General features: G+C 41.0%; 1 long non-coding RNA gene across 1 annotated transcript in view; it reads left to right on the top strand.

Moving 5' to 3' along the window:
- The window catches only part of LOC111775034 (uncharacterized), a 130,184-nt gene that overhangs the window by 9,702 nt on the left and 93,043 nt on the right, over positions 1–27,439 (top strand). The window lies entirely within an intron of this gene.

Below are 27,439 nucleotides of genomic sequence, written 5' to 3'. Positions count from 1 at the left end.
GAAGGCCATGTGGACATCATGACAAGGAGCTCTATCCATTGCCGGCATGTCTCCCCCTGAGCCTTCCTTCCTTGATCTGTAACATGGGGACCCTTATCCCTGCCTTCCTTTCTCTTGGGGCTTTAGTGAGGATCAAATAAACAAGGGATGGAAAAGTGCTTTATAAAACGAAGTACTCTCCTTTTGTTTTTCCCATAAAAAATATCTTCTGCAGCGCCAAGTATGGAGCTAGGCGTAAAACAAGAGTGTGATAAACAGACTGAATTCTGAAATGCTTCTCAGATCTTATGTTGGATAATCTTGGTTTGCCCCCAGATCTACTTTCTATCCTTCTCCACCTGCTCTGCCCCAGGAGACTGAAATCAAGGAACTGTGTCTTCTGGGCTCCCTTGCTCTCTAGCTTCTGGTTGGGTTTTGCCAGTAGAAGGAACTAGCAGGAGATCAGAGGGGGAGAGGAGGAGAGAAGACAGGGTATTTAGCCATGGTTAGACAGGAGTTCTTTCCCACCAGCTAAGTCTGCAGCTCCTGTTGAGTGGCCCCTCTCCCATGGTTTAACTCTCACCAGGTTTTGGTGATATTCAGGCCTTGATGTGGCAATGGCTCCCACGGTTGCTAGTCCTTGGATCCTCCACCATCCTTTTCTGGTTCTCCTAACTCTGCCCACACCTTTGAAAACAGTCCCTCCATGAAACTCTCTTCCATTTCTCTTGTGAGTGTGTCATCTCTCTTGTGGCAGGACTCTCATCTACCCAGATGTCATAGGACTTTGATTAATATCTCAGTTCAAGTTATGGGAATTATTTAGAAGGCTTCTTTTGTCGTTAAACTTTCAACCAGTTTGGGGCTTCTGTATTGATCTTTCAATTATTCACTATAAGTCCATTATATTGGAAATTTGTACATCCTGTGTTAAATGCCCCACCAAACCAAGATTCCTTCCCCTCCCATTAAAAATTACTTTAAATAAACTTTATTAATGTATAATGTTGATGCAAGAAAATGCGTCTACTTTAAATGTACAGTTTGATGCTTTTTGAGAAATATATATATATACCCATATAACCATCATGTCAATCAAGATGTACGACATTTCTATCACTGTGAAAGATTTCCTTGTGCCCTTTCAGCCTCAATCCTGGCCCTAGGCTATCACTTATCTGCTTTTCCTCACTGTAGATTAGATTTATCTTTGCTAACTCTTCCTATTGATAAAATATGAAAATTGATAAAACACCATATGGTGTTTATTCTTTTGGGTATGGCTTCTTTCGCTTTGGATAATGTTTTGGAGGTTGTTCCATTCTGTTGTGTGTGTCAGTAGTTCATCCTTCGTTACCACTCTGTGTTGATTCCTTTGCCCGTTGGTGGACATTTGGGTTCTTTCCAGTTTCTGTCTCTTGTAAATAAAGCTGATGTGAACACTCATGCACCAGTTTTTGTGTGAACACGTTTTTGTTTCTCTTGGGTAAACGTCTAAGAGTGGAACTGTTAGGCTATATGGTGAGAGTATGTTTAACTTTATAGGGAAGTGCCAAATGGTTCTTCAAAGTGATTATACATCATTTTACATTCTCACCAGCAATGTGTGAGAACATCAGTTACTTCCTTGGCAACACGTAGCGTTTTCAGTCTTCTTAATTTTAGACATTCTAATGGATGTGTAGTAGTGTCTCATTGTGATCTTAATTTGTATTTCCATAATAACTAATGCTTTCAGCAGTTTTTCATGTACTTACTGGCCATTTGTATATTTTCTTTTGTGAAATGTGTCTGTTCAAATGTTTTGCCCTTTATTTTTTCGGTTCAGTTTGCCTTTATTTTTTCAGTTTTTAATAGGCTGTTTTGCCTATTATTGAGTTGCAAAGTTCTTCATATGTTTCTGAATACAAATTCATTATCAGATACATGTGCTGTGAATATTTTTTTCCAGGCTTGCCTTTTCAGTTTTTCAGCAGTGTCTTTGAAAAGCAGAAGTTTTTAATTTTGATGGAGTATCAATTTTTTTCTTTATGCTTCATGGTTTCTTTTCTTTTCCTAAGAAATCTTTGCCTAACCCAATGCCACAAAGATTTTCTCTTGTATGTTCTAGACGTTTTATGGTTTTAGTGTTCTGTTTAGTTCTATAATCCATCTCAAATTAATTTTTGTGAATGATGTATGGTAAACATTGAGGGTAATTTTTCCCCATATAAATATCCAATTGTTCCAGCACCATTTGTTGAAAAGAATATTGTTTTACCCTTGAATTACCATGGCTTCTTGGTCAAACACTAATTAACCAATTCAAAGTTCAATTTCTTGACTCCGCATTATTTTCCTTTGGTTTCTATTTCTATCCTTATGACAGTACCACACTTCTTGATTACTAGAACTTTATAATAACTCTCAAACTCTCCAATTGTATTCTTTTTCAAGATTGCTGTGACTATTCTAGGTGTTTTGAATTTTCATATAGTTTTAGAATCATTTTGTCAATTTCTACAAACAGAAAAGCCTGCTAGGGTTAATATTGGAATTGTATGAATCTATTGATTAATTTTGGGGGAATAACTATCTTAATAAGATTGAAACTTTCAATCTATGAACTTTAGCACATTTTTCTATTTACTTAGGTCTTCTTTATATCATAGGTTTGAGTTTATAGATCTTACATATAGTTTAAATGTATCCCTATGTATTTCATGTTTAAGAGACTATTTTAAATGGTATTTTTAAAACTTCACCTGTAGTTGTGTTTTGCTGGTGTACAGAAATATAATTTCTTATTTCCCTTTTAATGCTAACCTTTTATCCTGTGACCTTTCTAAAATCATTTGCTAGTGCCAATTACTAGCTTTTCATTTTTGTAGATTCCTTAAGGTTTTCTTCGCATACGATCAGGCCTTCTGTAAATAGAGACAATTTTACCTCTCACTTCCCAATATGTTTTCCTTTTGTTTCTTTCCTTCCCTCATGGCACTGCCTGTGACTTCTATAAAATGTTGATTAAAATGGTGAGAATAGATATGGAGAACAGATTGGTGGTTGCTGGGGAGAAGGGGTAGGGGGAGGGCAAAAAGGGTAGAAGAGCACATGTGTACAGTGATGGATGGAAACTAGACTTTTGGTGGTGAATGTGATATAGTCTATACAGAAGTCAAAACATGATGTACGTCTGAAATTTGTATAGTGTTATAAACCAATGTGACCTCAATTAGAACAAAATGATGAGAGCAGACAGCTTTACTTTGTTCCCAAATGTAGAGGTAAACAGTCTTTCACTACTATGTAAGATATTAGAGTAGATTTTCCATAGATGCTCTTTATCTGCTTGAGGAATTTCCTTCTATTTCTAGTTTGTTGAGAGTTTTTATTGTGACTAGGTTTTCACATTTGTCAAATGCTTTTTTCTGTACCGATTGAATTGGCCACGTGTTTTTTGCCCTTTATTCTGTTGACATGATAAATTGCATTGATTAATTTTGAATTTTAAAGGAGCTTTGAATTCCTGGGATTGGCCGTTTTTACATCGTATGTTAAATTCCTACCAAACTGAGGTCTGGACCCAATTTTAATTCAGCTATAAGAGTGCTTATTTTTTGGACCCGATGATTGCTTATGTGACATTGCTCCCACTTGATATGGAAGAGACCAGGTTGAGTTAGGGACCCCTTCTCGTTTTAGAAATGTACATTTTACACCAAATTACAATTGCTACTTTCCTTTTTTACCATAGTGTCTTCCCCAACTAGATATGAACTTTCTAAGAGCTGAGACTTTTATCTTGTTCATTTTGTTAATCCTGGTGCCAAATACACAATAATATTAAGAAGCACAATAATAATTATGGAAAGGTGCTTTACCTCAAATACTTCTAATTCTCCCCAAAACCCACTAGGTTGGCTTTCTTAGCCCATTTACAGATAAGGCTCAGAGAGTTGAAGTCCTTTGTCCTGGGTCACCCAGCTGGTAGGCACAAGTCCATGATTGGAAGCTTATTCTCTTTCCACATTGTTACAGAATCTCTTACATGGTAGGCTATTAAAGAATTATTTGTCCACTGATCGGCTGAATGAGTAAATGAATGAATGAATGAAAGCAACCTTTACCCCTTTTTTTTCATGAATGGAACAGGTCCACCTAATGAGAAAAAAATCAGCTTGGAAACTGGTATGTTGGCAAGGCGTGAGGGAGGGGGAGCTGAGGGGTAGGGAGCACTTGCTAAAAAAAAGAAAAGGAAGTATAAACTATAAATTTACTTGACAGGGTTGCATCTCTGTGGCTTAGACGTTGGCCACTTCATCTTGGCATGATTATTATATAACAGGAGGATGGAGAAATGGCCGGAAAGTATTGCTTCCTATTACATAACTCTTACTATGTGCCTGACAGCATTTCTGATAATGGGAGAACAGAAAGTATGCCTGTCTCCCAGTGAAAGGTTTCAAGCTTCTTGCAGTGGAATTAGCCTGGTCTTCAGCCGTTTAGAGCGTTACAGCAGTGCCTGATTTCCTCAGAGAGCTTCAGGCTGTCTCCCCCGGCCCCTGTCTCCACTTCCCCTCCCCCAGGAAATGTCTTGTATTCACCTGCTTCACAAACACTTTTCAGATCTCCTAAATACATGGTCCTTTAGACCTGAAAGAGGGATTTCTGGTGGAGAATACAGTAGAACATTTGAGTTTTGTCAGCGGATCCAATTGGCCCCAGTGAGGCTGAGCCATGTATTTTTGCTTCCTCACAGTTTGATGTTTTGATGATAAGAAATTGGAACAGTCTTCGAATAGTTCCTACTTGTCCGGTTTGTATGTTTCAAAATGCTGTATGATAGACGAGGCAGACTCTGCAGTGTTCTCCTAGCAGATCGCTCTGAGTCAAGCCACCTTGCAGGTCAGTGGGGTCAACCTTCAGAGCACCCGAACCAATTGTGCTTTTTCTGTCTGAGCCCCTCCGTTTTGACCTGCACAGATTCTGTTCATTGCCCAGCAGCTGTTCTGTGTCAATCCATCAAACCAAATGGTCACCTCCCATGTCATCTCTTTCCCTGCTACCCAATCTAAAGTTGCCTCTCATTCTTTTTCTATCTTATGACACTGTTTTATGTTCTTCATGGACCTTACCTTTATGTCTGTACTTTTTGTCCCTCTCCATTCATTTCCACATTTATTGTCTATCTCATGGGTTGGCAAACCATTGTGTGTCAGACAGAGCCTGCATGTTTTTGTAAATAAAGTTTTATTGGAACACAGCTACACCTATTTGTTTATGTATCGTCAGTGGCTGCTCTGGCTCTACAGGGTAGAGCTGAATAGTTGTGACAGAGACAGTCTGGCCTGAATAGCCTAAAATATTTACTTTCTGGCCCTCCACAGAGAGTGTTTGTGGCCCTCTGCTCTCTCTCCCTGCTTGTCTCATTCACTGCTGATTCCCTGGCAATTTCAGACACATGGTGGAGCTCAATACATATCTGTCAAGTGAATTTAACCAATGAGGGAACACGGGACATTGCGACTGGTTTTGACTCTAGGTGTGTATGTCTTTTGAGCCCTTTTTCCTTCAGGCAAAGGGAACTAATAGGCCATGTCTATGTGTATGTGCCCACGTATATTTATGCGTCTGAGAATGAGAAGGCAGTGAGGCAAAATGGACATTACACAGGTTTTGCATCCAGACAGATCACCATTCCAGTCCTGGTTCTGTCCCTTAGTATCTATATGACTTCAGAAAAAAATTCCGCCTCTTACGCTTTGGTCTCTTCATCATAAAAAAGGAGAAAGTGATACCTACCTTTCCTGGTTCTAGTGAGCGTTTTGGAGCTAACATTGCCTGACTTTAGATGCCCAGCCCAGGCCCAGGAGTGTATAGCAGACTGTGCTTAGCTTTCTTGAACTAGTTTGAAAGAACAGAGTAGGGGGGAGTCCAAAGTATGGACAACATTTTGGCAGTTCTGCTCAATTCAATCAACTGACCCAGCAGACGTTTATTAAGTGTCTCCTGCCTTCCAGGCACTATGCTACGTTCCAGGAATGTAGAAACTCTCCAAGAAGAGCTTAACAGCTCTCAGTTCCTGGGTACCTAGATGCACAAGGCCAAGTGCTACATGCTGGTGAATGCGGAAACAGACAAGACACAGTCCCACCGCTGTAGGCCTTCTGATCTTATAGAAGAGATCAGACAAGTTCATCTACTACACCTTAGCAGTGGAAGGTTCTAAGAACCACAAGGGACAAGCAGGCGCTGAAGAAGATCTAAAGAAGAGGATATGACCACATCAGATTTATTTTTAGCTTCGGACAGAGAGGCCTACAGTGTTGTCAGCCTTTTCTCTTCATATAATCTCCAGTCCCCTCTGATTTTATTTTTAAATGGGCTTTATTTATCTATCACCTATTCTGATATCTCAGATCTTACTTTTTTTCCTAAGTAGGTGAGCAATATGTAGTAAATTTAAAAAAGTAACAATACAAAGATCTAATTTTATCGCAGCTTGAGGGGAAGATGGGCAGAAGTGATTATTGCTAGCACACCATTTTTTTTTCCTATGTGGAAAGAAAACTGAGGGATTGGCTTTGAGCGTTGGTTGGTTAGTCACATGTGGGTCAGTTAGGCGGGCCCATCTCCACCTGTGTCTTCCCCCCAGGTTTTGTCTATTAACTGAAGCAGCTGTAGGATCACAGACATGGAGACCACTGAGGAAACCTCTTGGTTCATTCTCTTTTTTTGAGAACCTATTAAATAACTTGTAGATATAGTGCTAGGACCTGAAGATACTGAGACGAACAGTCAATATTTTAAAACTCTGAGTTCTAAGCTCATTAAATGCTGTATACATGTCTTATAATTGAAAAATTAAGAAAAATATGAAAACTAAGTAGCTCTTATCTCTCAACCATTCATTGAGCATAAACTCTGCGTGAGACACCAGGCGTTGGAAAAACAAACATGGTCCCCCTCCACTGGAAGCTTTTAGTTTTGTGGGGAATTTTGATTGGTGAATAGTCAATTGCTGGACTTTTTTAAGTTTTACGATTGAGAGTCAGGGTATTGTAGTTCCTGGGTTCAAATCCCAGGTCTACCCATGACAATCTGTTTGACCACAGGCAACTTATTTAATCTTTCACTGCCTCCGTTTCTTTATCTGTAACATGGAGATAATAATAATGTCTAACTCATAGTCTTGCTGAGAGGTTTGCATGAGAAAACAGTGCTTAGCACATAGTAGGTGATCAATCCATGTTGCTGATGATGGTAGAAGGAGTCATGTGGAGCTAAAGGAATGCAGTGTAGAGGGTGGGGTGCCCAAACATGGTTCTCCACTTCTCAGAAAGGATCTTTCCCCAAATTTTCCCTTATGATCTAAGAATGATGTTTGCCTCATCTGTATTGCATCCGTCCTCTGTGACATCGATTCACTCATTCTCCAGGTTATTTTTCTTTCTTTCCCTCACTGGATTTCTCAGTGAATCCTATGAGTCCAAGATATTTTTGATTTTGTCTAATGGCAGGCATCTAGAGCCCTGAGATGGCAGCTTTCTAAAAAGTTGAGTGGTCCCTGTGTCATTCGATATCCATTAACAGAGCTATTTGAAACTTTAATATTCTTCAGATGGGGAGGAGGTTGCAGGTAGCATGCTACAATCACTTTTCATGTTCAACTGATAGAGAGGGAGAGTAAGATATGTTAGCTTCAATCATAGTTTATTAAGCCACAGAAGGACACGATGATTTTTACATCCCATGCAATTGGGTACAGTCTATTTCTAACAAGTTATGGATAGAAAGGTAAAAATATACTCATCCATTGAGTTGCAACTATGGGCCAAGTTGTGTGGAAGGCACTGAGGATCATGAAGTAAGAGATATTTTGTGTCTCTTGCCCTCATGGTAATACAAAGAAAAGTCTAATCCTTGTTGTTGTTGGGGAAAAAAATCAAATGATATTAATTAAATACTTCCTGTGTTGAATTCATAGGTAACTTTTCAATCCATTTCAGTTCAGTTCAGTTCAACTCATTATTTATTGATAACCTACCCTCATCTACTTTGAAAGTGGTCCAGTTAAAACCCAGGCAAATGTGCCTTTGGGGGCTTCCCAAGAGCATGAATCAGGTGGGGGAGTTTTCTCTTTTGGGTTACAAGAGACAGAAACCCAAGTCTAACAATTTTAGGCCAAAAGGGAAGTTTTGGGGATGACTCACATAAGGCATGTATTCAGGCCAAAGATAAGCGGAACATCACCAAGATTTGCTTTCCTCGTGTGTTCTCTCTCCTCTTTGTGTTCCAGTCTCATCATCTCCTACTTCAGTCTGGCTCTCCCACCAAGTAAAGGAACACAGCACTGGAGTCCCCACTTCCATCACTGCAGAGCAACTGAGGCCTTGTCTCATAGGTCTTTCCAGTTGTCAAATACCAGGGAAGGCCTCTGAGTGACCCAGCCTAGGTCACCTGCAGCCAACCGTTCTAGTTCATAAAAGGACAAAGTTGATTTGCTTTATCATCATCATCCTGTAGACTCCTGCTGAAACTCACATAGCACTTTGAAATATGGAAGAGGAGAGGTTCCCAATTAACTTCTGATTATGTAATGACCTACTCATCTGATTAAAAAAGCAATGCTGTTCACTCTAGGAAATTTAGAGAATGAAATTTTAAAAGTACAAAGAATCACACTATCCAGAAACAACTGCAAAGATAATTTAAAAAGAATCTTTTTATTTTGGAATAATTTTAGATTTACAGAAAAGTTGCAAAGATAATATGAAATGTTTCGGTATGCCCTTCCCCCAACTTCCTCTAAGATCAGCATCTTGCACAATCATGGTGCATTTGTCAAACTAAGAAAATAGTACAGTGCTATTAACTAACTCAAGACTTTATTTGGATTTCACTAGCTTTTCCACAGTGTCCCTTTTCTGTTCTAGGATCTGACCCAGGATCCACAGTCGTTAGGTCTCCTTTGATGTCAGACAGCTTCTCAGTCTTTTCTTGTTTTTCATGACCATGACTGATTTGAGGAGTATGAGTGGGGTATTTTGTAGAATGTCCCTTGGTTTGGATTTGTCTGATGTTTTTCTCCTGATTAGGTTGGGGTTAGAGGCTTTGAGAAAGAATACCACAGAGGTGAAGTGCCCTTCTCATCATATCATTTCAGTGGTACATGCAATCAACATGACTTATTCTTGGTCAAAAGTTTCTCCACTATAAGTTAACTATATTTCTCTTTCCATACTTTGAAAGTGAGACACCAAGCTCAGCCCACACTCAGGAGAGGATAATTAAGCCCCACTTCCTACAGTGGGGGATGACCTACATATTTTAGCAAAGGTAGTCTTTAATATAAATTTATCTTGACCAAAAAAGAATCATACTGGATGGGCTTTTCTGTAATCTGTTGTTTCTCTCTTAATAATACAGCATGAATGGATTTCCACATCAAATATTCCTCTACAACATGACTTTTTTTTTGGTGAGGAAGATTGGCCCTGAACTAACATCTGTTGCCAATCTTCCTCTTTTTGCTTGAGGAAGATTGTCCCTGAGCTAACACCTGTGTCAAACTTACTCTACTTTTTTTTTTGTATGTGAGATGCTGCCACAACATGGCTTGATGAGCAGTCTGCAGGTCCACACCCAGGATCTGAACCCGTGAATCTCAGGCTGCCAAAGCAGAGCTTGTGAACTTAACTACTATGCCACTGGGTCAGCCCCCAACATGACTTTTAATAACTATTCAGTATCCAGCTGTCTGGATATATCAGAATTTAAACCATTTGTCAGTTTGGACATTTAAATTATTTCTAATTATTTTTCCTGGATCTTATGAAAACCCCTGTTAGTAACACCCTTCTAGATAAATCTTTGTACAGTTATGTTATTTAAGGTAAAAATCTTAGTAAAAAAGATGTATCAAAGCATATGCATGTTTAAAACTTTAGGGGTATATATTGTCAAATGCCCCTAGAAAAGTTCTATCACCATTACCTGCTACCTTTGGCTTGTTTCTCATGAGGTCCCTGGTGGGAATTAGGCAGAGAGGACGTGATGAGCAGACTTGGGCAGAGCTGCCATCACTAAGGGCAGCTTAACGGGGAGGAGTTGAAGATGAGGGCTGAACCACGTTCCTCATTTACCAAGCCTGGGATCATTTATTTATCTCCTTATCGAGAATGGCAGCCCCACAATTTATTTATCTATATAAAAAAGTCTTATTAAAATTCATATTACAAAATAAAACACCCATATGGAAAAGTACATAAAACAAATTTAACTATTGGAAATAACTTTAAAGTGAACATTTATATAACTGTATTCATACCTATAGTTATTAGGAATGGGAATGTTAATTTCTTCTGTTGAGTATCTGTGCCCAGACATTCCCTTTCCAATGTCCCCAAATCCACCCTGAGTCCCTTCCAGTTCATCCCTCTTTCCCCTGGAGTTGACTATTATCTTGTCTTTAATGGCAATCACTTCCTTGCTGCTTTATTTTTAAAGTTATAAATAAGATACATGCTCCTGGCAAAGTAAACAAACAATGCAGAGGTTTAAAAAGTAAACATTTAAAATTTCTCCCAGCACCCATCCTCTTCCTAGGAGTAGCAATTATTAACAGTCCGGTACCTATATAGCCTTCTGGGTCAGCGTTATCCAATAGGACTTTCTGCACTGGTGACGTGTTCTATTTCAACACTGTTTAATGCAAAAGGAACTAAGCACATGTTAACATCGAGCATTTGAAATGTGGCCAAGGTAACAGAAGAACTGACTTTTAAATTGAACTAAAGTTTAATTAATTTAAATTTTAGTAGGCGCATGTGGCTAGTGGCTACCATATTGGACAGGATGGTTCTATATTTTGGAAGCACGTTCTCACATGCTGGCGTACTGGGTCCTCTCAGCATCTTACACATGAGGAAATGTACATCTTCACGAGATGAAGGATGAGCCCAGGTCTCCCAGCCAGCAGTTACAGCGGTCCCTTCTTGATGCCCAGCACTCTTTCCACACTGCCTTTCTAAACATAATCAACACCACTACAAAGTTCAGCTGTGCATTTGATTTTTTTTTTTTTTGAAGCATTTGTCTCAGCCCAAAGTCTCAGCTGGAAGTTGAGCAGCCCACTCAAGGGTCTACGTGGTTTGGTTTCAAAAACGGTGGGGTAAGGGTGATGTTTCTCTCCCCCAGTGACCTTTTTTCTCTGGGTCCACATTTCCATGCAGCTATTTTTGAAAGCTGAATTTTGTATAGACTCGTGTTATCACCAAAGCGATCTTACTTTTAAAATAATTATCTCTTTTTTCTTTTGAGACAGGAAAATAAAAACAAAAAGGAGGACAGTTCCTGTTTGAGCATGAATTAAATGGTATATTTTTAGAGCGTGGCTTATGACCTTCTAATTGTCTGTCATGAGGCTCACGTTGAAAGAACTCGGACCAGGAGTTGCCAGATGTGAGTCCCGGTCCCACCTCTGCCTTTGGTAGTGTGTAGGGGTCATCTGAGTAATAACTTGGTGAATCATAGGCTCAGGGACTGTGTAGGAGAGACCCAGAAGCATGATTGAGAACTCTTATGGTGAAGGCACTTAGTCTTGATGGATCCCCCATCCTGTGCATAATTTCCATGGCTCTTATCACACAATTGAGATTGTCTCCTCACTGGACAAGAAGGCAGAGGTGGTGTAATACTCACCTTGGCAAGCTTAGCTCTTGGCAAAATCACTCACCCAAAACAGTACTGAAATATGTGTTCAATTGAAAGAAGGAAGAAAGGAAGGGAGGAAGGAAAAAAGGAAGAAAGACAGGAAGGAAGAGAGGCAGAGACGGAGGGAGGAAACAGCACCCTCGTTATCAGTTAATTACTTTCCTTTCCTTATCTCATACTCACTCCTTCTGACAACTGAGTAAGAGAGATAGGGATGAAGAAGCTGAGGCTCAGAGAGGTCAAGTAACTTGCTGAAGCCCACACAGCTGCCAAGGAGAGGAGTTTCTGTTCTACAGGCAATTAACAAAGCTAGAATCCAGATTCCCAGATTATCACTCTCATTCCCAGAGTTGTTGAGAACGGTGAAATCAGTGTCTTTGCTGAATCCCTGTGCCCCAAGGAAAGCCCCTTGGGTGACTTGAGAAAGACAGAGGTCTTAGATCAATTCTTCCCTGCAGCCCTTTCTCTTCCTGACATTAAGCAAATCTCAGATCGGGTTCCTGGGCTGACATTCTCATACATATGGATTTAGAAAGGGGACCAGCTTTCTAAATGGGCCCAGGGAAGTAAATTAATTTCACTGAGGCCCCCTCGGCAATTTGGAGGGGCCTCCCTCTGAACCATTTAATCCCATCTTTTGCCTGAGTTTAGCATGGGCACTTTTTCTCCTTTAAATAGCGTCTTCCTCTTCTACTGCCGTCTCATCAAACTCTGCTGCAGAGGGACAGGCCAGGAGGGGAGAAGGCTCTGGCCCACCAACCTTGGGAAAGGCCAAAAAGGAGGGCAGGGCTGACCCAGCCTTGGGGTCCCTTGAGCTCCGGGGCCTAAACCCCTGTAATGACCTGTGCTGGAGAGAGGCTTTGTAAAGCCCATGAAAGAAAGTGGGCCTGAGGAAGGCCTTGCCCTTCTCCCCCACAGTTGTCAGAGGGCCTTGGATTGCTTCTAATGACTCGGTGGGGAGAGGACACACTTCGCTGGAAAACTGCTGCCTGTGACAAAAACGGGGTGCCAAGACAGGCTGTGCAATTCCTGTAGGTTCAGGTTTTGCTCCCACTCCCCACCCGTCTGGGACACCCGCATGTCTCCACCCCGCTCCTTTGTAGGGAGCTATGGCAACTGACACTTAGATTCCAAAACCTGTCACATGGTCCCGAGGTCACAATCCAGAGCTAGCAGACATTAGAAATAAGTGACTTATTTAAAAAAAAAAAATTCAAAAACTGATAAAATAGAAAAGAACAGACATATCAAGATAGTATAGGAACGTATTAAGGGGCAATATATTGTCACACAGACTGGGGTTCCAACCCAGACTTAATCTCGCTGAGACTCAGGTCTCTCAGTTTGCAGTGAGAATTAGAGCTAAAAATCACCAGCAAAGTGTAGCTTTGCTGACTGAATGGTGGCTACTCAAATGAATCTATGTTATCAACTAGTCTAATCCCTCATTTCTTGGATGAAGAAAGTGAGTCCCAGAGAGGGGAAGTGACTTGGTGGAGGTTGCACAGCATGTTAATAGCAGGGCTGAGATGAAGACACTTTGGCCACTAAAATCAAAATGCTATCAGAGGAATTCTGTGATCAAAGTCCGTCTTTATTTTAAAAGCTGGATTTGCAGTGCACACAAATTGGGACATAGTATCATGTGCATCTGAGAGATGTGAAAAATGACCGCACATTTCCTTTGGAATATTGTGATCATATTTCTGAATGGTGTTTTCTTTGGAGCAGAAATGAAAAACCATAATTTTTTAACCCAAGAGCTGACATGCTGGGTAGTTATTACTGCTTGAGCATGGAGTGGCGTAGAGACCAGTTCGGTTTCTGGAAAAAAATAATAGAAGTGGGAAGAAAGCTTGAATGACAGCTGGCAAGGAGCTGTCTGTTCTTGGAGCCTGAGGCCACCAGAGTCAAGGATCTCCATTTTGATTAGAAATGATTTTGATATGGTTACTTTAATTGATTTCTTGGCCGGTTTGATTGGGGGGTGGTATCCTTACCTTTTGTATAATGAGTCAAATACTTTGCTTAATCTGAGGTTGTCAGAGACTTCTCTAGAGTACGAATGACTATTAACATAGCTCTTAATTAATATATATTAATATTGCCATTAATAAGATTGACAATGCCCAACCCTTGTATGATCTCCTATAATTCTTGTGAAGCTTTGAAGAGAGAAGTATTTTTATCACTTGTATTTATAAGATGAAGAAATCGAGGCTCAGAGATAACTCTCTAAGTGTCATTAGCCCAGGAAGTGACTATGGTGGACACTGGACGTAAGTCTTCTGACATTATGTGAAGCATTCTTCATAGTCACCTAAAGAATGCTCAGGAAAGGAGTCAAAACCCCTGGTGCTCGATGCTTTGGGGGTTGGGGGTGGAAAGTGGGTTTATCCTGTGCTTCTGGATGATAACTCAGATGGTGTCTGACTGACTTTCCTCTCCATGGAACCAGCCTAGCTCCCCTTCGGCCACTGCCCTCTCTCACTCAAGACAGGGCAGGTTTGTCTGCACACTGTGGTCCATACATTCCTCTCGGGGAGCTCTCTTCACATCATGTCCCCTTAATTGAGCCATAATAATGGAGGCTCTTCTTTGCTCCTGATTCCTGGAGTCGTGCTTCCTGCTTTGTCCCCCTGTTCCTATCACTGGGCTTTACCTTTGCTCAGTCTTTGGCAGACATGTTGGCTGCCATCAGCCAATGGCCATTACCCTCTCTTCCTTGAAAACGGAACTCTGCTTTTGCTTGGTGTCTACCCTCTGTGGCCATTGCAGGAGACTGGCCTCGGCACCAGCCCCAGGCTCAGGGAGTGACTCCTCAATGATCTAAGCCAGTTATCATGGGACCAATCCGCTTGGTAGTGACTGGTTTAGGCATGGGCTTGTAACTCATTTTGGCGGATGAGACATGAGTGGATGACAGCTCAGGGCCTTCTGGCAAATTTTTCCTCATTTTTAGAAGGGAACTTTGAGCACTCTGCTGCTGCTCCTGGATACCAATATGCCTACATATGATGACTGGAACTACAGCCACCAATCTGGGGACCATGAATGTATGAGCCTGAGGAGAACATGCTGCGCGTGGCAGCATAGAAGGTTGGAAGTAACCTGGGTCCTTCACGAAGTTATTGAGCCATCGAATTAACCAACCCTGTTAACACCTCTCCTCCAGGCATTCTCTTAGTGTTTGAGCCACTTGGATTTATTTTTATTACATGCAGCCAAAAGCATTGTCACTGATAAAATACAGCATCCCAATAATCTATCTACCTCCCCAATCCCTTCCGAGGTCTTTGTTTTTGACACCTCCACGCTCTCCACTTCCTGAGACCCCCTCTTCTTGAGAGCATAACCTTGTTCAACATCTCAGGAGAGGAGCTGGGAGTAGGGCTGGGAGGCATTGGGAGGGGAGTGGGATCACAAAAAGGTGCCGCCCTTCTACCACCTGCTCTTGTGTCTCACAGTCTGATTACCCACACCACTTGGTTTAGTGTCTTTTAATTTTTGAAGAGTGGACCAAGGGCAGAAAACGTGACCACCCCTCCTATTTCCTACCTACTATTCTTCCAAAGAAACATCTCCCTGGAATTGCCTGTTAAAGTCCTGTTAGAAGGCAGCCCCCCTTCCCCATCCCCCATGCATCTTGCTGCCTTCTCCTATTACCAATTGTGTATATGGACAGGGCTGCCTACCCTCTTGGTGCACGTCCTTTCCTGCCAGATGGAGTCTCCACTGTTACTTCTGTCCCGAGGTAACTCTTGCTGCCCAACCTTCATTTATGGCCTAACGCCAGGCATCTCCCTGCCTACCCCATCGGACTGAGATAATAGGCTGTTATGGACTGAATTCTGTCTCCCACCTCAAATTCATATGTTGGAGATAGGACCTAACCCCCAATGTATTTGGAGATAGGACCATTAAAGAGGTAATCAGTTTAAATGAGGTCATACGTGTGGGGCTCTAATCCCATATAATTGATGTCTTTGTAAGAAGAGGAAGAGACACCAGGGATTGTGTACACAGAGAAAAAAGGCCATGTGAGGATGCAGTAAGAAGATGGTCATCTGTGAGCCAAACAGACCTCAGGAGACACCAACCCTGCCAACACCTTGATCTTGGCCTCCAGTCTCCAGAACTGTGAGAAAGTAAATCTCTGTTGTTTAAATCACCCAGTCTGTGGTATTTTGATATGACAGCCCTAGCAAGCTAACCTGTATGTCATGCCTCATATTCCAGACCTGATACGCAGAGTTTATTGCCAGAATATCCTTGAATTCATTCCTTCATTTGTCCTTTCATTATATTTATTCCATCAATTGGAAAGGTCGTGTAACACAGTATGGAATTTCCAGAGTATGGAATTTTAGTGTTCTGTTGAATACTAGTCCTGCAAGATATTCTGTGAAGAATGGGCTCTGAGGTCATATATGTATATATGTACTATCTCTACCTGCAAATTGATAATGTGCACTTTGATATCAAACACTCTGAGTCCTGCAGAGAGAGCTGGCTGAAGCTATTTGAGTAGGCATTGACAATGTCTGGGTTTGGCTCTGTAGCCCTCTGTTGACTAGCATCTATTAATATCTGTGAAGCATGTGTTGAGAAATGCTGATCCTGTTTTTCAAAGCAAAGCCTTGAAGTCAGACAGTTCTGCCACCTACTTTGTGAAATTAAGTTTTCTCATCTGCAGAATGAGGCTAATAGTCCCTGTCTAGAGTATTGTTTTGAGAATCCGATGAAAGAATCTATGCACAGTGCCAGCACAGTCCAATTCTATTTTTGTTCCTTCGTCCTCTTCATTCATTCATTCATTCGTTTATCCAGGAATTCACTAAGTGCATATTTATTGAGTGCTAAAGTGTACAAATCTTGCTGGATGGAAATATTCTGAGCTTTTTGATTTTCTTGCTGCTCTGAGCTGTACTTAGGTCTTGAAGACCTGGAAAAACTCAGTCTACACCTCTTGCAACTCTTTTCCTCAGGCTCTGTTTTTGTAAACCACGGCCTGTGATTCCAGGGCTCCTCTGACTTCATGCTGGCCACTGAGAAGGCAGCCTAGCTCTGCCTTATTAAATGTGTAGGTTCTGTGTGGACCCCTGGCTTTGTGGACAATGAAAGTCAAAAGCTTTAATGGTGCAGCTGGGACCAAGGAAGCAAGAAGCCAGGTTAACCCACAGCATCATCCTTGCCAACACTGGGTCTGCTTGATCACAGGCAGAAACATTCTGCAGCACAGCTTCGCTGTGGGGTCTCTTAGTTTGAAAGTTCTTGAGAGCTCAAGGCCTTTTGTGGTTTTCATTTTTGTGTAATCCAGATTAAGTCCTATGAGTAGATAATGCTCTGATTGAATCATAATGCCGAGTAAATTCCACCAAGTCAGAAATCACCAGCAGAGTCAGTTTTGCCACGTATGTTCTTGTGAGAGGCTTGATGTTAAACTCTTTACTTACATTGCCGTACGGAATCTTCACAAATGATCCAATTATTATCCCCATTTTATAGATGAGGAAACTGAGGCACAGGGAGGTTAATTTGCTCAAGCTGCATAGCTAGAAAGTAGTGGAGCCAGGATTTCAAGGCAAGCAGTTGGACTCCAGAGCACAGCCTCTGAACCACTGTGGTCTTCTCAGTTCAACTAATTACTACCTTAGGTTTACAGATGTGGAAACAGGCTCAGAGAGGTGAAATTATTTGACCAAGCCACATGGCAAGTAAATGGCAGAGCCAAAACCTGATGCCAGGTCTCTCTAGCTCCAGTGTGTTAATACTTTTTTTTTTGTGAGCAACATTTGCCCTGAGCTAACATCCATTGCCAGTCCCCTTTTTCTTTCTTTTTTTTTTTGCTTGAGGAAGATTAGGCCTGAGCTAACAACTGTGCCAGTTTTCCTCTATTTTGTATGTGGGATACCTCCACAGCATGGCTGATGAGTGGAGTAGGTCTACACCTGTGATCCAAAACTGCAAACCCTAGGCCACTGAAGCAGAGCAGAGGGATCTTTAACCACTCGGCCGTGGGGCCGGTCCCCTGTTCATACTTTTTCTTTGGGAACATCTCTCCCATGCTGCATGGCGCTGCCTGCGGTACTGCATATGTAACGTGGAGCAGCTGGTTGCAGCCTTGAAACAATTCCACGTACTGCGATTTATCAGTCCCCTGTTTACAGATGAGTCAGAGTCAAGGTAACTTGCCAAGAACACACAGCTCTGTGTGTGGGAGGCTAGGCTCTAATCCTTCCCTCATGGGTTGGCCTCCAGCTGGAGAAACTCTTTCTTCCACTCACCGTCTTGCGAATTCCTTCTCATCACTCAGATCTCCCCTCAAATGCCACTTTCTTGGGGTGGCTTCTCTGATCCTCTGAACTAGTCCAATACCCTCTTTGGAGATTTGTAGAACATCCTTTAATTTTCTTCCCCACTTTTTAATGATCTATTTGTGTGATTATTTTATAAATACTTGCCTTCCCCTTGACTGTCCACACTCTGAGACCAGAGCCCCCATCAGTGTTGTTCAGTAATACCTCCAGTGTATACCATAGCATTTAGCACATAGCTAAAAATGGTAGCTATTATTGTACACAGCAAAAAAAAGTATATGTATATGTTTATACATATAAATGATAGTGTTATATATAATGGCTATCATTTATATATATGCATATACATAGATACATACATATATAAATGATAGTCATTATGTCCATCCAGTTCCTTCTCATTATGACATCAATCACAGAGATGACAGTTGGCAGAATGATTGTTGCAGCTCTCTGATTCCTTGCTCCTGGCAGACATTGCCAGTCAATCACCATTCTCTCTTCTGCTGAGACCCAGGGGAACCTCAAAATCCTTCTCAAGGCAATGCTCCAGGCAGCCACACTTGATTCATTGAGCTTGGCTCCACAAATGAAACTTGGCCATCCCAGGTGGGGAAACTATTCTCAGATAATACATACAATTGTACAACCATAGTTTTCTGCAACTGACATCACCTAAAGAATTAAAAAAACATATTCATGCTTGGGGTCTTCTTCTAGAGATTCTGATTAATTGGTGATTCTAATGGGACAAGGACCACTGGCTGATCAAATGGTGTCTATTTTTGTTGGCTCTTGTCTGGATTCTATTTTTCCTTGTGTCGTGCAAGTTATGTTTATTTTCTTTTACGTGTAGTGTGTAATAACCCTACAGTGGCAGATTGGGCATTGAGGATACAGAAATGACGGAAGATTGGTCTCAATTCCCTAGTAGCTCTCACACTAATGAAAGAGACAGATAAGCATGAAGAACTCTTAAATGAGGCAGATTGTTATGACTTAATTTAAAGATGCATGAAAGCGCAAGGGAACATGTGACAGAGGAAGAAAGAAATTCTACCTGGGAGGATTTGGGAAAACTTTTTGAGGAAGGTTGGAGTTGAACTAACTCTTGAGGTCCAGGTGGGCTGGAAAATCATAGTGAATCCAATCGCGGAAGACTTTGAATGCCATATGGAGCCAATGAAGTAAACAGAATGACATGGTTCTCAGAGTTGATCTTCAGGAAATAAACTTTGGCAGCAAGATGGAAGATGCATTGGAGAAAGATGATGGAGACTGGAGAGTTGGTATGAGGTCTCTAGTCTGATTTATGGCAGTGGACATGAAGCATAGAAGGGGAAATCATATACATAAATTGAAGGTGGCATGGGATTTTGGCAATCTGGGAGAAATACTGAATACTTCTCAAGGGAAATCTATGAAAATTAATTGTGTCCTTGCTGTAGTTGCTTTGCATCATACTGTGAACTCCTTGGAAAAAGATTTGCATTTCTAATCTGAGCCAGGTACTGTGTCAAATATTTTACCTATATCTTCTCATTAATCTTCATAACAATTCCAGAGTTATTTTTATTTTATGGCTGAGGATACTCTTGTTATTTCCACTATATGGATGAAGATCCTGAAGTTAGAAAGATATTAAATAACATTCTCAAGGTTACACAGCCAGTAAGTGGCGAGTCAGGATCCAAACACAAATAGTTTAACCCCAGAGTACATGCATTGAACTGGGATGATTCTGCCTTAATTTTTATTGTTCTGTTCCAGCGTCTCAGACAGGGGACAGTTTTATGCTCCTCTCTACCCCCTCCCCCACCCCCAGGAGACATTTAGGAATTTCTGTAGACAATTTGGTGGTTCCAACTGGAGTGGGGGTTGCTACTGGCATTTAGTGAGTAGAAGCCAGAGATGCTGCTAAAAACCCTACAATGTACAGGAAAATCTTCACACCAACCCCTCTCCCCACAAGAAAGAATTATGCAGTCCCAGATTTCAATAGTGCTGAGGTTGAGAAACAGTGTTCTATTCTCAGGGCCTAACCCAGTGCCTGGCATATCATAGGCTGGCTCTACGTTTGTTGAATTAAACAGAACTACTGAACAGGCATTCATATTTATATATTTATATAAGTTAAATATATGTGAATCTAGCTACTTACAAGTATGCATTTTTTAATCCTGATGCATTCTCCTGATCACAGAAATTTCCCTGTGTGTGTGTCATCTTTATTTCCTGTCAACTCTGTAACTTTGGGGTGATGTTTCTAATTTATCCTATTCCAAGTCTTATCTCCTGTAATTATGCTGTCTCCTGGCTTGGCCATTGTCCCATGGATAGGAATTTCATTTTAAATCCTCCAGTTGGTGTAGTGACTTAGAAAAGATTTGGGGGTTTTTGAGTGTTTTTCTTTCTTGTTTCTACCCCATTCTGTTGGAATTCATTGCATCACCCTATACTTTCCTCACTTGATTACATGGTATGGGCTAGCAGGGGGGTTTAGCATCCTCTTTGGGGGATGAGCTGCCTATTCTGGCCCACCAAAGAAACTCCCTGAATAATCAGATCCTTGTCAAAGCTCACTGAATGAAGTGATTGTAGCTGGAAGCCTTGGTTCCCATCCAGAAGATGCTATGTTCCTGAACTTGGGTGATGTGGTCTCTGGAAGTTCTATTCCTTGTTGTTAACCAAATGGGCTTTGCAAATCTGACCTGATTACATTACTCTATATCAGATTTCCAGCTGACAGCTGTTGCTCAATCTTCTCCTACCCCCAGCCTCTGATATGCTCTGGGATTTTTTTTTTTTTTGATGATAGCCACTTAAGAGCTTTGCTCATTTCCCCAATTCCTAACTTCCATGTTTTCAGTCCATTCTGTCATAATTGCTTTTGGTGCAGCTGCAGTTAGGGAGAAGGATACCCAATTGCATTATCTGTTTTAGCAATACGGTCATTTTTAGGAAGGAGCTGAGGAGTAGAGGAGTCATCTTGATCTGATGAGAGAGCAGTTATCTTCTCCAATGAACCCCAAAGTCTGGTTCTAGGGGCGGACTGTGTTTAATTCAACCAGATTCTCCAAAGATGCACAAGGACAAACTAGTGGGCATGGACAGTCCTTATAGTCCTTATGGTTTGCTCATACCCACATCTTTAATTCCATTTGAACTCTGTGATCCCTTGAGTTGTTGAATACCGTGTGCATCTTATATCTACTGGCCTGTAAAGGCAAGCGGTAACACTAGCTGAAGTTGAGGAAATCCCTAAGGACCACTCTCCTACCTGTTGCTCCACATGTAAATTTGCTTGATAAGTAATGATGGTATCAGTTAAGATGCATTACATTATAAACAACAGGAAAACAGACAACTAACTGAAAATTCAGAGACAAAGCTTCAGCCTCAGGTAATGCTGTCACTAAAGACTTCATTTTTTCCCGTCTTTCTTTCTGGCTTCGCACTATGTCTGCTTCTTTCTTTGTTCTCAAGATACATACCAACAGGTCCTGGAGTAACATATCTTCTTGTCTCATCCAGAAGTTGTGAAAACTTCTTTCCCTGAGATTTCTCAGGATTTAAGTCTTGAGATTTATTCTGAATTAGCTAAGGTTACAGAACTACCCTGAATCAACTTTCTGGCTAGTGGTGAGCATGGCCTAAGTTATGAGCTCTGCTCCGGGAGAGCAGATGGAAGTCACACCATTAGGAAAGAGGGTGGTGGATGGCAAAGAGATAGCCAACCAATGCCCATTATGAAATTTATGCTTGGTCCTCTTGGCATTTGAATATCAGCAATCTCTTAAAACATAGTTTATCCTATTGCCTTCCTTTGTGTTTGAGGAGCCCCCTTCACCAAATTTCTGACCCACTCACTACTACTGTCTGCATGGCCACTGCCCAAAAATCTAGTCATAATTCTTTCTAACATGGCAGAAAGGGTGATAGAATTTTGATAACAATCTTAACTTTAAAGCACTTGTCATTCAGAGAAATGTTATTAATGAAAATGCATCCATTTATGTACTCATTCATTCATTTATTCTAACATCTCTTTATTCTTCATTCTTTTATCTATTCATCCATCCCATCAAAAAAACATATATGATATGCATCGTTTAACGGCAGGGATATATTCTAAGAAATGTATCGTTAAGCAGTTTTGTCATTGTGCAAACATCATAGACTGTACTTACACAAACCTAGATGGTATAGCCTACTACACAACTAGGCTATATGGTACTAATCTTATGGGACCACCGTCATATATGAGGTCCATCACTGACCAAAATGTCATTATGTAGCACATAGCTGTATTAAATATCTGCCATGTGCCAGTCATTGTGCAAGGTACTAAGCTACAAGGATAAACAACACACTAAGCTCAAGGAGTTAAAAATGAAGTAAGAGAAACAGGTATATAAACAATCAACAGTCATAAAATATTTTTTGTAAAATGACAAAGAGGTCTTTAATATATAGCTATACGTAACATAGCTACTTCCCTGAACTCCATTATCACTGTTTTTTTGTATGTTGCAGTCAATTTCTATTTCTTACCTATTTCCCTTGTCAAAATGTCCTCAACTTGCCACTACTCCTCACCCTATTTTTGACGGCTGCTTTTCTTTTACTTGTTGACATCATCTTGCATTCTACTTCTAGGACTCCACAAAATTAGTAACAAAACCATTTAGTTGCATGTGCACCTGGAGTTGCCTTAACAAATGTGTGGTTGATGACCAGAAGAATATCAACACTTTCTAAATAGTTCCTCAATTTCACTGTGGCCAAGACTTCTTAAGCAAGAAGGTTTTTTTTTTTTTTTGAGGAAGATTAGCCCTGAGCTAATATCTGCTGCCAATCCTCCTCTTTTTTTGCTGAGGAAGACTGTCCCTGGGCTAACATCCATGCCAATTTTCCTCTATATGTGGGATGCCAGCCACAGCATGGCTTGCCAAGCAGTGTGTAGGTCTGTGCCCAGGATCCAAACCAGCAATCCCCAGGCCACCAAAGCAGAATGTGAGAACTTAACTGCTGAGCCACCGGGCCAGCCCTAAACAAGAAGTTTTTGATTATACTATTGCTGCAAAAGTGAAACGTACTTTTCTTTAATCAAATTTTGATTTTTCAAAGTCAGCTGTTTGCTTCCTTTCTCTTAAGGAAGAAGTGTCTCCCACATGGGAAAGGGCCCTGACTGTCACACGGGAACAACAGAGCAGTGGAAAGGAAATGAGCTTTGGACCTAAGTTTGGACTTCTGATTTGCCATTCATCTGCTCTGCCACCTTGACTCCTAATCTCAAGCCATAGAGTCTTTTTCTGTCAAATGGGGCCACAATTCCTCCTGCACAGGTAGTGTGGAGTTTCACATTAGACGTAGATACGTGGGAGCATAGCAAGCATGGTAGTAGTTTATTTCCTCTCTCCATTTCTCCTTTCCTATTTCTTTCTTCTTTTTGACCGAAACAGTCTACTGTCTATATATGAATGGGTCACGGGGGTCAGGGTGTGAGAAAGCTTTGGGCAGGGACTTGTAGTATGTTTTTAATGCTGTCATTTATTTTATTATATAAATGACTTTAAAGTTTAAAAATTTCAAAAACAAATATACAGCCTATATAATTCGTATCATTAATCAAGTCTGTTGCCATAAAAATGAATATAGCAAATGATGAGTTATTATCTTCTCAAGCAAAGTGACGTATTTTGCAGACTTCTAGCTAAGGAGGCTCTCAGTGTCTTAGTTTGTGCCTTAGTAGTTTGTAATGTTAGTAGACCAACAAAGAAGCAAATATTGTCATCAAGTGTAACGAAAGAAAACAATATTTATTCAGCAGCCTCTATGAGCTAGGCTCTGTGCTATGTGCTTTCTGCCTCCACATGTATTTTTTAATCCTCCTCAATAAAATATCCCAGATTCTTGGACCTCAGTGTCAAGAGAAGAATGAGCTATCGCTGTTGCCTTTGCAAGCTTTTCTGTTTCATCCCTGGCATCGTTAGCAGTTGTTGTGGGAAATCTCTCAAAAAAGCCAGGCATAGCAATTGGTAATGCTCCACACATAATGGGCCTATTGGCAGATGAGGTTACAACTTGCTTCTCACATCCATCCTGAGAAATGCAAACCTTTACGTGGCCTGTTTATTTATCCAGTCTTCCACTTCCATTTTCTTGACATAGACTCTGAATTTGTAACAATTTCTGAAAAACTACTCTGTTCACGAAATACTATACTTTTACAAGCTACCACTTCAACGTCATTTTCTATTGCTTTTCTACAAGGAAGACAAATTCCATGAATTTAGCTAATGCTAAAGTTCTGTGGCTCTTGCCACCCCAAAAAAAGTCTAAATTCATCTACTTTCTCCATGTTCTCTGCAACTGTTCTAGTCTCTGTTATTTCTCACTATACTGCTACATAGTGGGAGGTTTTTTGAGTGCTTACCATGTACTAGACACCATTTTGGGTGTTTTGTGCGTATGAGTGCATTTAATCCTAATAACATCTTTGGAGGTTGGAAGTATTTGCAAACCTATCTTCAGATGTAGAAACTGAGGTACCAAAAAGTTAAACGTTTTGCCCACAACTCGTAAGTGATGGAGCTAGAAATCAAATCCAGGCAGCCTGACTCTGGAGCTCATGCTTGGACCGCTGCCTACTTTTTTCACTCCAACATTTATGCAAGAGTTTCCTAGCAGGTTTCCCGGCATCCACTCTTGATCTTCCAGGAATCTTCACCCTGCAGCTTGTTCAAAGCTCATTCTGATTTTATCATCCCCTTGCTTGAAACTCCTAATAGCTCTTTTCTGCCTTAAGTATAAAGTCTGGACTTATCATGGCCCACAGGGCTCTGTGCGGTTGGCCTTGCCCATCTTGCAGCTTCATCTTGCTATGGTCAGTCTTTCTCTCCTTAGGTGCGTTGGCTATTTGATAATACAGTGGATTATGTAGTGCTCTGTGGTTCCACAAGGGCCCTTCCAAAAGTGGTCTTCCACCTGGATTGCTTGGATTTCTCTCCTTGTATTCTGAGTATCAGATCTTACTGCTAACGGATTCTCTCCTAGTCTTGGACACCAATGACTCCCCTTCTGCCCTTGTTTTCTTCCTACTTTCCTAGTTCTTTCTTTGTATCTCTTTGTGGGCTTCTGTATATCCCACTGTACCTCTGGGATATACCACCAGTTCCTGGACCCCCCTACTCAACACCCCACCCACCCATTCTCACTTATAAACTCTTTCTTGGTTAAGCAAACCTATGGCTTAAACTGATGCTGCTGTGGATTATTGTCAAATCTCATTCTTAAACGTCATGCTGGACTTTAGATTCTTATATACAGCTGACTCCTAGAGGTGTCTTCTGGGAATGTGCCCAAAGACTTCATATTTAACGTGGCCTATACTGTGTCCATTACCTTCTCTTGTAAACTGCCAACTGCTCCTATATTTCCACAATACATGGTTTTTCCATCCATGCAGTCATCTGGACCAGAAACCTTGAGGTCATCCTTTACATTTCCTATTAATTTGCCAAGTCTTCAAGTCCTGTCAAATCAATCTTTAAAGTGTCTGTTGAATATTCTTTGTCTTCATTCCTACTATCTTTGACTTAGATTTAGACATATATCATATCTTATCTGAAATATTGCAAAAGCCATCCAAATGGTTTACCTTCTAGTTCATTTTTCATACTACTCCTAGAATGAGGAATCAAATCAAAGGGCTCAATTCTCTGTGATCAATATCTCTGAAAGTCAAGAGCATCCCACTAAACTAGAAGTGACGTTGATAGACTGTCAATGACTTGGTGATATAAATTCCCCTAAGTCCTGGCTACTTCACGGAACCCTAACATTTCTATGCTGAGAATGCCAACAACAGTGGAGAAAGCGTCAGGGACAGTAGCTGCCATCACCACTTTCCTACAATAGCCTCCAGCGTTTATAGCACGCTGATGGTAAACTGGACCCAACTCAAACTTTCCACACTTATTTTATCTGTGCATTGATCTGGAAGTGACCTTCCTTGCAGCAGTGCATTTAAATTAAAAAAATCCATACCTTCTCCAGAGGACTCAGCTTCTCTTTGGGAGCCCACCTCCACTGGTGGGTACAGTATAGGTGGGATTGTAAGGTGCCCCGCCCTCCTCTGGCAAGGGGTAGTTACTTGACTCAAGCAAGGCCAAGCAGACTTTCCACTAGGACTTTAAATCTTAAAGGATGACATAAGAATGGAACGAAAGTTTAGGGGCTCATTTACTCCCTTGGTGGCACCTGAATGAGGTGATTTAGTCGTCCTTTCAACCAGACCCTAAATGCCATGCTGATTCCTGTCCCAATGTATGTTCCTTTTCCAAGCCTGGCTCTCCAGCCTCTAGCCTTCTGTCCATTCTGTAATCTTCCAAAATATCTTGCCAGTGAATTCTTCTTCTTTTTCCTTCCTCTTCCGTCTCCTCTCCCTTCCCTTCTTACTCCTCCTCCTCTGCGTTCTCCTCTTCCTTTGACTTAAATTAGCCAAAGTGGGTTTCAGTTGCCTGCAAACCATAGAACCCCAGTTGCTGCTGACATCATCTTATGGAAACTTTTTGTTTCAGAGATAGGAAAATTGAGGCATATCTGTAACTTTCCTCAAGTAACATGGGGAGTTAGTGGCAGAAAGTGAACTAAAAGGATATTTCATCATTCCTAGTCTAGTGTTTTTTATAGCATAGCGGTTCAAGAATAAGCCCTAGGCCCACAATTCCTTGGTTTGAATACTGGTTCCACCATGTATTTATCTGTGTGATTTTGGGTAAGTCACTTAATCTCTTTCTGTCTCAGTTTTCTTACTTGTAAAAGGGAGATAATAGCACCTACTCTCTAAGGTTGTGGTATGGATTATATTGCTTAATACTGTATATATAAAGTATGAATATACAATACCTGGTACATAGTAAGAGAGATAAATGTTAGTAATCACTATTGTTGTTATTTTTACTGCATTCACTAGCCACTCAGGAATATTGTTGTTGTTTTAAATAGTTTGTTTTTCCAACACAGCTAGAAAATTTTTAATTGTATTATCCAAGTTTTTCTTACTTAAGGAAGTCTAATTCAGCACTGCCTCAGCACCGCATCAGCAGCACACCAGGAAAGGTGCTTGTGGCTTGGTAGCTGATAGTTTTTTCTCTCTCTTTTTTACTCTGAAAAAATAAAAAAATTAAAAAGAACTGTTATTTTCTTCTTTTTTTTCCTAACCAATGAAATGGACATCAAAGTACAGAGTGTTTGACAAGAGGACCAGTTGGTTCCATTCAAGGGCACATTATGAATTGTTCGTTTCTGACAGGGGGAACGATTCATTACATTTTGTTTACGTAGCACCTTCTGAGGGTCCGTTTCTAAGTGGCCCACAAAAGGCTTGTTCTCACTGGAACGCACTTGTCCTTCAGGGTTCCCAGGGACTGAAGATC

This window comes from Equus caballus, chromosome 9 (assembly GCF_041296265.1).
Source record: "Equus caballus isolate H_3958 breed thoroughbred chromosome 9, TB-T2T, whole genome shotgun sequence".
Lineage (NCBI taxonomy): Eukaryota > Metazoa > Chordata > Mammalia > Perissodactyla > Equidae > Equus > Equus caballus.
Note: the sequence above shows the minus strand (reverse complement) of the source record. Positions and strands in the feature narration are given on the sequence as shown.